Below are 10,637 nucleotides of genomic sequence, written 5' to 3'. Positions count from 1 at the left end.
AAAAAAAAAAAAAAAACCAAAAAACCAAGAAATATTATCCCAAAACTCAGCACATGCGAGGAAACATCCACAGAGTAGTTTCACCAATCACCAAGCATCTTTCCTAAGGATTAAATGCAACATAACACAATACAACACACACACACACACACACACACACACACACACGTGTATGCACACACACATACACACACAGACATTACACATGCCTTCTAAACTAAAACTTAAACAACTAAGATGTGTTCCATAAACAAGAAGAAAGAAAATCAAAGTTGCTTCCTAGGTAAGGAGGCTGAAACCTATGAAGACGTATCTTACACCAAGCAGAAGAAACCCTGAAAGTTTGGCTAGCAATCTGTCAGTCATGTGAGAATTAAGGATATTTCCTCGTCTTCAAGTCACTTCTTTCCTTTCTAATGTCTTCCTGACTCTGAGTTCATGCCTCTGCTCTATATCCTTCCCTCAGATTAATATTGGTGGATCCAATTACATTCTCTAGCTTATTTGTTAGGTTTTGTGGTCAAAAACTTTAAATTTTACCTATCTGGCTTGAAAATGCATACTTTATACATAGCCCAACGCTTTCATTGACTACAGTGCTGAGCTTCTTTCATGCCTACTTGTGCTGGACAGTAAGTACTTCACATTTTTAAGTACTATATATAATATTTACTCTGCTCTTGGTAGTGTTCTAAGTATTTTATCTATATGAACTCATCTGACTCTATGAGGTAGATATTTATAGAAAAGCCCACTGAGGCACAAATAGATCAAGGAATTTATATAGTCATGTAGCTATTGTGATGTTACTTGAATTCATTTATTTTGGCCCAAAGTTCTTACTGCTGCGTTAGAGTACTACTTGTGAGAGGGTAGAATCTTCACTTCTGTATCACTTCAGAATCAAATTAGATTGTTAATCTTTTTCCTCTAGTGCTGGGCTTTGAACCTGGGAATAATGCCTTTGAGGACATTACACACACATCCTACCACAGAGCATCTTCTTTTCCATTCACACTACCATCACCACTTTGCTTGTTTGAGGATCTATTTTAAGTAATGGCTCCAGCACCCTAGTGTGCATGTTTGAATAGGGAACCCAATTTCATGCTGTAAGTTCCCATTAGGTGAGTTATCTTCCTAGTAACTCCAATCTCTCTCCTCCGAAGCAGTGCCATTGGCACAATCTGCCTCAAGCTGGACATTATACTTCATATCTGTCCTAACTCAGTCTTCAGGAAAAGCTTTCAGGCTTTCAAACTATGCCTTACTATAAAGATGTATCCCCACTGAGCTTGATACATCCCTTAAATGGATTTAAGTACTTGCCCCAACTCATTCCTTGTGCTCCCTGAAACTCAAGCTCCACCTTCAGCAGAATCCCCAAGCTTGCTTTACCTTTTTTGCTTTAAGTGAAACCCAGAAACACTGCCTTTTCATCAGGTCACTAGTACAGTAATGTCCTGAAAGACATTACTTTGTACTTAGTCTCAAAATACTTTCCTTCTTTCTCTGGTTATACACATTGCCCCAAACCTAACCAACAGGAATGCCAGCACACAGTCACACTATGATCTCCTTCAGTATCAATCCCGTTCTTTAATCCCTTTATAGCCAAGATACTTGCCATCCTCCTCCTTTCATTCTTGAGCTTGCTCAAGTATCTACCATGCCACCTTTGATGCACTTCTGCATGGTTTCTATGTCCTCCATGTTTCTACATTCAAAGGGCCAGTTTAATCTTCCTTTTATTTGACCTACTGACAACATTTGACACATTTGATTGTGAGCTCCTCCTCTGAAACACAATACCTGCGTCTTTTGCCGGTTCTTTTCATCTTTCTCACTCTTACAGAGTGTCCTGGGTCTCGTCTTAACCTACCTCTTTCCTGTTCCTCCTAATGCATATGCCCTCTAGTTCAATGCTTTAAGATCATCTAGTGTGACGGTGAGCATTCCTAAACCTACGTCTCTACCCTGAACATCCTATAGACTCAGATCAGATTCCCTACTTCATATCTCCACTTGAATTTTGAACAGGCATTTCTATTTTTAAAGTCCTTACTTTGTTGTCCCCTGTAGCATTCCATATCTCAATAGATTATAAGTTCATTGTTGTTGTTCAAGACACAAATACTAGGTTATTATCTAAGAAGTCTCAAAATGGTGGAGATCTCAGGGCAATTTAACTAGATTTGGAAAGATAAAGTGAGTTCAGAATTGGAGTTCATTGCCCCTTTGGGAAATCCTTAAAGATATACCACAAGTAGAATGACCAAGGCTAGACCTTTACTTGTCTCACCCAAAGGACAAACTAGAATCTTGATTATTTTTTATCCCTTTAGACGATACAGTTATTTCTTTTAAACTTATTGGTTGGGACTGGAGAGATAGCTCAGTGATTAAGAGCACTGGCTCCTCTTCCAGAGGAGGGGTCCTGAGTTCAATTCCCAGCAACCACATGGTGGCTCACAACAATCTATAATGGGATCGAATGCCCCCTTCTGGTGTATCTGAAAACAGCTATAGTGTACTCATATACATATAATGAATAAATAAATCTTTTTTTAAAAAAAAGTCCCAAGAAACAAAACAAAACCAAAAGTACCTTACTGGTCATCTTTAAGTTATACTGGGATCCAATTTCCCCTTAATCTTCTTAAAAATTCTAGGGAATCTTTCCTAACAGCTCTTCCTAAAACATGGCCCTATTCTTTCATTTGTTTCCTTGCTTTGCTCTCCTTTCCTTCCCTTCCCCTCCCCCTCTCTCTTTCCACATGTGTGCACACGTAGGTAGAGGCAGAGGTAGGTAGGCACTGAGTGAATGTCCTTCCCAATAACTTTCTGTTATTTCCTTTTTTGTTTGGAAATAAACTCTCCCACTGATCCTAACTCACTGGTTAGGCTAGACCAGCTGGCCAGCATGTACCAGGGACCGTCCTATCTCTGCCTTCCTAGTGTTATATTACAGGTGTGTTCTACTCTGCCTGGCTTTCCTGTGTGGGCTCTGGGGAACTGACTTGGGTTCCCCAGTCAGTATGCAAACACTTTACTGACTAAGCCATGTTTCCAACTCTACTGTTTTTAATAGCATTGAGCACCACCGGCATCCTTTACATCTGTTTTTATATCCTTCAGCCAATGCAAACTTTGAAAGCATAGAGACCTAGAAATGCCTGGTACATAATATGGGAAGACCCATAATCAATCAGTCAGTCTGTCTGTCTGTCTATCTATCTATCTCTACTTCACCATATTTTGACATGTTTCTTCAGATAGTTCTGATCATGTCCACATTACAGTCAATCTTTCACCTCAGCTCTAATCTAGATACCGTCTTCTTCAAAGCGAAGGTATATCTAGGCAGATGTGACTCTCCTTAGTATATTGTTTCTCTACATACTCTGGTAGATAACATTTTAGGGTCTACAGTGACACAGAGCTCACTTTAAATCTAAAGCATTCAGGAAGTTCCTGACTATTGAAAACCAGCCTTTTGTTCTCCTACTTCTCATCATTTTCTTCTATCCCCCCCTTAGAGTATACTCTATGAAGGTAAATAGCATCCTAGTCTTTCTGCACTCCCTCAAATATTTTGTGACATATAAAGAATGAAGAAAACTAGATTCACATGATAAGAAAATAACTGGTACTTCTTGATCTTGATTTCCAAATCAACAACAAAAAGAAAAAAGAAAGAAAGAATTTAACAAAGAAATATGATCACTAAAGAACTCTTACATAACATTTAATAACCAACTATTCTTTTAAAAAAATTGAAAAAGATTGAAGTGGATTTTGTTGTTGTTGTTGTTTTCTTTGTAGCTTTTATCCTAGATCTCTATGGTAGAACATTAAAAAAAGAGAAAGAAAGAAAGAAAAAAAGAAAAGCAAACAATCTACTGCCATCTACTGATATTTCATTAGAATTACATAAATCTATGCAAAGTATCATAGTAAGCATATTACTAGACTCCAACCAAAAGAAATTCATAAATCGTATTCATTAAAAAATTGATTATTGTGGAGCTGGGAAGATGGGTGGACACTTGTCCTAGACTGATCATAAGATGAAAGGACAGATTTTCACTCTCCCTCCTGCTTCCATTTTGATCTTTCGAGTCTCGTCCTGTAGCAGATGGCTTGCAGATATTACTCTCCCCACACTAGCTCCACTCCCTGGGGAGTCCACATCTTGGTGGGAATCAACTCAGCTTTCCCCTGGCTGCAGCTATCCCTTCTAGTCATTTCTATTCCTTTGTGTCAACAGGCAATACTCAGAGACTCTTTCTGTCTTGGACCCCTAGTGGCCAGGGGCTTGGACTCAGGAAGGTGATTTTCACTACCCCTCTCTGTCCTCATTATTCTCTCTCCAGCAACGGGCTTTCAGGAGCTGCTCCTCCCATCTCAACATCATTCACTGAAGACCCTAACTCTTGGTACAGATTCAGGATCCCTCCAACCCTCTTATCCTTGTCTCTCCAGGCTTAATCTTCCTCTTACTTCAGCCTACTGGCAAAAGGCCCTAACTCCTCTACAATCCACCCCCTGGGGACTCCACCTATTGGTATGAAGCAGATCCCCCTAACTCTTTGCCATAGCTCCTCTCAGTCTTTCTTCCCTAGCCTATCCCTGTCCCTTTGTGTCACCAACCACCTTGTGGACACATTCTCTCTACCAGAGACCTCATACCTATCCAACTTGCCTAGGATCCAGAAAGGGCAACAGCAACCAAAGACTAGGACATCCACCCAACAAAAACAAGACCTGATGTCAAAGCTAGAGGAAATAGCTTATTCATCATAATCCAGATTACTAGACTCTAATACAAAAACATATTAGCTACCAAAATAGTATGCTTCTACCAGAAAGCCATCGCCCTATTTCAGTGGGCCTTAAGGAATGTGTAAAGCTAAAGCACAGACAAGGACTTCAAAACAGCAATTATGAACATACCAAAGGACAGGAATGAATCCCTTAATGAAGACCATGAAAACACAAAGAAACAGTTGAATAAAATAATAAAAAATTAAAAATGAAAGAATTTAACAAAGAAATATAATCACTAAAGAAAGCCAAACTGAAATAAAACTGGAAATGAAAAAGTTAGCAAGTCAAAAGCCTCAAAGTTAAACTTCACCAACAAGACATGGAAAGAGAATTTTGAGTTTTGAAGAGAAAGTAGAAGAAATAAATACTTCAGTTAAAAAATGTTAAACATCCAGGAAATTTGGACCACTATGACAAGACCGGGTCTACAAATTATAGAGATAAAAAAAGGAAGAGAAACCCAGGACAACAGTATAGAAAAATACTTTTTAACAAAATCACAGATAAAAATTTCTCTAACCTAAAGAAGAAGGTGCCAACCACGGGTATAAGTAGTATACAGAACTCCAAATAGGACCAAAAAAGAAATTCCTATGATATATAATCATAACACAAGGCATATAGAACAAAGAATGTATGTTAAAATCTGCAAGGAAAAAAGACCAATCAAATATAAGCAGGAAGGCAAATTAGAATGACATCAGACTTTTCAATAAAGATTTACAGCCTGGACAGACGTTTTACAAGCTCTAAGAGACCACAGATGCTGTCTGGACTACACACCTAACAAAAATGTCAATCACAATCAGCAGAGAAAGGAAAATATTCCATGATAAGACAAAAGTTAAGCAACTTCTACCAACCCAGCATGCAGAAGGCACTAGAAGGAAAACCTCAGTTCTAAGAGGTTAACTACACCTAAAATCAGAAAAAAAAAATCTCTGAACAATAAGTTGATAAAAGGAGAAAAACCTCAAATCAAAACAACCAAACAAACACAGTTCATTAATAACTCTCAATATTAATAGTATAAATTCTTCAGTTTCAATAGAAACAACCAACACAACAAAATCACAATCAATGAAACAAAAAGTTAGCACTTTGAGGAAATATATAAGGTCAGAAAACCCTAGGCCAAATAAATAAAAGACAAAGATCAAAGATCCAAATTAATCCCAGTAATTGGGAAGATGAGGCAGGCAGATTTCTAAGTTCGAGGCCAGCCTGGTCTACATAGTGAGTTCCAGGACAGCCAGGGCTACACAGAGAAACCCTGTCTCGAAAATGGGAAAAAACAAATCCAAATTAGAAATGAAAGAGGAGACATTACAATAGACACTGAGGAAATCCAGAGAATCATCAGGGTATAATAAAAAAATCTGTACCAAACCAGAAAACCTAAAAAAAACTAGATGAATTTCTTGATATACACCAACCACCAAAGCTAAATCATAACCAAATAAGCATTTTAAACAGACCCATAATCACCTATTGAAATAGAATCTATTGAAATTAGAAGCCGCACCCCCCCAGCCTATAAAAATGGATTCAGCTCAGAATTCTATCAATACTTCAAAGAATTAACACTAGTATTTCTCAGAGTATTTCACACACACACACACAAAAAAAAAAAAAACCTGAAGGAACATTTCCTAATTCTTTTTAAAAGGCCACTAGTACCCTGATAACTAACCACACAACCAACAAAGAAAGAAAATTACAGACCACAGATCTTATGAACATAGATGCAAAAATTCTAAACAAAATACTTGCCAATTGAATCCAAGAATACTTAAAAAATATTATCCGCCATGATCATGTTGGTTTCACCACAATAATACAGGGACAGTTCAACATACATAAATCTATAAACATAACCTACACATAAACTGAAAGACAAAAACCACATGATCTTCTCATTAGATACAGAAAAGACCTTCGAGGGGGGAGAGGGAATCTAACATCCTTTCCTGATAAAAGTCCTAGGGAGAGACTAGGAATACAAGTAACGTGCCTCAACATAATAAAGGCAATTTATAGAAAGCCCACAGCCAGCATTAACCTAATTGAAGAGGAAATCAAAACATTTCCACTAAAATCCAGAACAAGGATGCTCACTCTCTCCCTACTTGCTCAATATAGCACTTGAAGCCTTAACTGGAGCAGAAGACTTACCTAGACAATTGAAGGAGATCAAAGCGTTACAAACAGGAAAGGGAGACATACCTTCATTTGCAGAAGACATAGTTTTATATAGAAAAGATATTAAGAACTCCACCAGGAAATCTCTAGAACTCATAAAAATGTTCAGTAAGGTAGTAGGAAGCAAAAATAATACAAATAAATCAGAAGCCTTCCTATCTACAAATGTCAAACACATTGAGAAAGAAATCAGAGATGCAGCACTTTTCACAGAAGCCTCAAAAAATACATTTTGGGATAACTCTCACCATGTGTCTTAGCCAGTGTTCTATTGCTACGAAGAGACACCACAAACACAGTAACTCTGATAAAGGAAAATATTTAATTGGGGCTGGCTTACAGTTCAGAGGTTAGTTAGTCCATTATCATCAAGGAAGGAAACAGGGCAGCATGCAGGCAGGCATGGTGTTGAAGGGGTAGCTGAGAGTTCTACATCAGGATCCATAGGCAGCAGGAAGAAAGAGTGACACTGGGCCTGGCTTAGCATTTGAAATCACAAAGCCCACCCCTAGTTACACACTTCCTCTAGCAAGGCCATATCTACTCCATCAAAGCCACACCTCCTAATAGTGCTACTCCCCATGAGCCTGTGAGGACCATTTTCATTCTAAGTACCACACTAAGCAAGTGAAAGACTTATAGTTTAAGACACTGGAGAGACTGCAGAAGATGCCCGAAGATGGAAACATGGATTGGTAGGATTAATATCATAAAATGGCCATCCTACCAAAAATAATCTACAGATTGACCAAAATTCCCATCTAAATTCCAATTCTTCACATCAACTGAAGAAAAAAAAAAAAAACCTTCTTATGGAGACACAAAAACCCAAAATAGCTAAAACAATCCTGAATAGTATAAGGACTGTTGACTGTATCACCATGTCAGATTTCAAGTTGTACTAAAACTCTATAGCAATAAAAACAGCACACAAAAACAGAAATGTTGATCAATGGAATAGAATTGAAGACCCAAACATAAGAACATACATCCATGGACACCCCGGGTTTTACAAAGAACCCAAAAATATAAACTAGAGAAAGACAACATCTTCAGCAAATGGTGTTGATCAAACTGGATGGTTGCATGTAGAACAGTTCTAATAGTTGTGCATATTTATCACCTGCACAAAATTCAACTCCAAATTGATCAAGGACCTCAACTTAAGACCAGATACCTTGAACATCTGAGAGAAGAGAAAGTGGGCAATAGGTTTGAACTCATTAGCACAGGAAAGACTTTCTGAACTGAACTGACAGTACCAGGAGTAGGAACAACAATTACTGAGTGGAACCTCCTAAAGCTGAAAAGCTTCTCTATGCCAAAGGACACCATCATTCTGGCAAAGCAGCGGGCCAAGTAATAGAAACAGATTTTTACCAGCCATAAATCTGATAGTGGGATAACATCTAAAATATACAAAGAAATAAAAAACTGAACATTAAGAAAACAGATAACCCAGTTAAAAACGAGGTTCAGAACTAATCAGAAACTTCTGAAATGATAAAAGTGCTAAGAAACACTTAAACAAATGTTCAATATCCTTAGCCATCAGGAAGATGTAAATTAAAGCTACTTTGAGATTTCATCTTACATTAAGTCAGAATGGCCAAGATCAATAAAGCAAAGGACAGCTCACACAGGGAGAATGCGGGGAAAGGGAGCACTTATTCATCGTTTGTGGGAGTGCAAACTTGTACAGCCACTATGGAAATCAGCATGACTTTCTCAGGAAGCTGGAAACTAATGTGCTTCAATATCCAGCTACAGCACGCTTGGGCATATGCCCAAAGGACTCTATATCCTACCACACAAGTGCTTGCTCATCCACGGTTATTGCTGCTCTACTCATAAGAGCTAGAACTTGCAAACAGCCTAGAAGTCCATCAAATAATGAATGCAAATGACAATGTGGGACATTTACACAATGGGATATTAATATGTTACATAACAGAAAAACAAAATTAGGAAAATTGTAGGTAAGTGGATGAAGCTAAAAACAAAAACAAAACATCTTGACTAAGGTAACTTGACACACCCCAAATACTGCTTGTATGTTTTCTCTTATATGTGAGTGTTAGCGTTAGCTTTTGAGCCTCAATATGTGTGCTACAATTATTACAGCCACACAGGTTAATTACTAAGTCTAGGGACTGGGGGCCAAGGGTGGTGCTTATCCCAAGGAAGGAGAAATAGAATTTATTATTATGGATAGGTGTAGAGGGGAGACTGGAGTGGGAGGATTAAATGGGGAGAAGTATGGAAGAGATGGGTAACTGATAGAATATGGAAAGGAACAACTAACACTAAAGGCCACTTGAGAGTCAACATGGAAACATGCTACTGAAGAAACTTAATATTTTAGGAATAGTATATATTGTATAATATATATATTTTTACATGTGTACATATACATAATATGTATATGTTTTATATACATATTTTATATATGTTCATATAATATAATATGTATATGTTTTATATACATCTATGAAAGAAATATAAATGGAGTCTTCAAATAAAATGAGGGAGAGAATGCCCCAACTAGGCATCTTATGTTACCAAGTGAAACTTCTAGTGCCATCAGTTGGTTGAGTCAGTGGCCAGAGGAATCCCAAACATCTCAGGCTATTGCCTACACCATTGGTTGGTCTCCACAAGCTGATGGCAAGACTCTATTGTTGCAGTTAACACTTTTAGAACTCACCAAACAGAGAAAAGTCAAGCTGGTGCCTAACTAAAGGCTTCATTCACCTCTACTGACTAGTACTAGGTCCTGGTACTAGAAGGTGATCTGCACACTGCCAGAGGACAAAGGTAATCACAACCCAGTTATGAACTATGCAACCTATAATGGTGACCTGCCTATGAGATATGCTGTTGCAATAGTGACAAAAATGTGGCAGTAACCAATCACTCTGTGAGATGGAATTTATGCCTGACACAGCTAGGGTGGCCAAGAACCTGAGATTGGATAGAACAAGGATCTAGGTTGAACTACTGTTCAACCAAAGGAACATAGCAACCAAATGACTTCTGATAATCTTCTGACATGCCTATAGATCTGTACTTAGCTATTACCAGAGAAGCCGCTTTTTGAAGTCAATGGGACATAACACAAAGACCCACAACTAGACAGTGTACAGAGTAAGAAATATTGGAGCACTCATTGTTAAGTGGGATGTCTTAATCAAACTCTTTTGTGGAAGAGGGGACAGAGATTGTAAGAGCCAAAGGGAATGAATGACACCTAAGAATCAAGGCCTTTCAGACTCAACAGGAATGATGCACATAGGAACTCACAAAGACTCTGGCAGCATGCCCAAGGCCTGCACAATTTCAAGACAGCTGGGTGCTCAGCTCTGAGAAGGAAAAGTTAACATGGGATTCCATGTCTCACCAAGAACTCTTCTCAAATTGGTACCTGCTTGCAAAGGAAAAATTAGTCTTCTCCAATGCAGTCTCACTGGACATTTAAACCACACTTCGGGACAGGTCCCATGACCAGCAGTAGATGCTAACATAAAACAAACTTTATGTTACTTTGGTCTCATATAGCTTTGCGTAGAGTTTTTTTTTTTTCCTTACTGGTCTTTGGTTTTCGG

At 38.2% G+C, this 10,637-nt stretch overlaps 1 protein-coding gene across 1 annotated transcript in view; it reads right to left on the bottom strand.

Moving 5' to 3' along the window:
* Ccdc122 (coiled-coil domain containing 122) overlaps positions 1–10,637 on the bottom strand; it is a 49,267-nt gene that overhangs the window by 35,269 nt on the left and 3,361 nt on the right. The window lies entirely within an intron of this gene.

The sequence above is a fragment of the Mastomys coucha genome, unplaced genomic scaffold (genome assembly GCF_008632895.1).
Source record: "Mastomys coucha isolate ucsf_1 unplaced genomic scaffold, UCSF_Mcou_1 pScaffold9, whole genome shotgun sequence".
NCBI classification, from domain to species: Eukaryota; Metazoa; Chordata; class Mammalia; order Rodentia; family Muridae; genus Mastomys; species Mastomys coucha.
This window is presented reverse-complemented; position numbering and strand designations above follow the sequence as displayed.